The sequence below is a fragment of the Neopelma chrysocephalum genome, unplaced genomic scaffold (assembly GCF_003984885.1).
Source record: "Neopelma chrysocephalum unplaced genomic scaffold, ASM398488v2 Primary Assembly neopelma1_225, whole genome shotgun sequence".
NCBI classification, from domain to species: domain Eukaryota; kingdom Metazoa; phylum Chordata; class Aves; order Passeriformes; family Pipridae; genus Neopelma; species Neopelma chrysocephalum.
In genome coordinates, this window is record NW_020897887.1 from 195,836 (window position 1) to 196,714 (window position 879).

Sequence of the window (879 nt, forward strand, 5' to 3'; positions counted from 1 at the left end):
CATACCAGAAAATGCAGGAATTTCTGCTGCCTTTAACTCCAGATTCCCTGCAGAAAATGCAGGAATTTCTGCTGCCTTAACTCCAGATTCCCTGCCGGAATGCAGGGATTTCTCCTGCCCTGTATCCATGTGCGATTCCAAAGTGCTGTGGCAGCGTCTCTTCCAGTGAGTGTTGGGAGAACCTGGAAGTACTTAAGCGGTTCATTAATTACTGGAAGGACTTAGACGGTTAATTGCAGGAGTTGGAGGCGGAGCCAGTTCCCTTTCCAAGGAAAAGGCGCTAATTTCCCGGGAATGGGAGGGAATGGGAGTGAAGCCTTTCCCCCGGCGCTGGAGGTTTCCTGCGGTTGGAGTTTGAAATCGAGAATGTCCGTTTGTCGTTCTGTCATTAAACAGCGCTCAGCGGTGGCTGCGGGGCCGGTAGCGCCGGGATGGGACGGGAATGGGAGACGGGAATGGGAAACGGGACGGGAATGGGAGACGGGACGGGAACAGGACTGGAGCAGGACCGCACGGGATGGGCAGGGATGGGACAGGATGGGACACGGGATACGGGACAGGGATGGGACAGGACCGGACACGGGTTACGGGAGAGGGATGGGCAGGGGTGGGACAGGACCGGACACGGGACAGGGATGGGCAGGGGTGGGACAGAACAGGACCCGGGAGCGCTCCCGGGACAGGGATGAGATGTGACAGGGATGGGACAGGACTCGGGACAGAACCGGATCCGGGAGCGCTCCCGGGACAGGGTTGGGACAGGACACGGGACAGGGATGGGATGGGATGGGACAGAGATGGGACGGAACCGGACCCGGGAGCGCTCCCGGGACAGGGATGGGACAGGACACGGGACAGGGATGGGATGGGATGGGACAG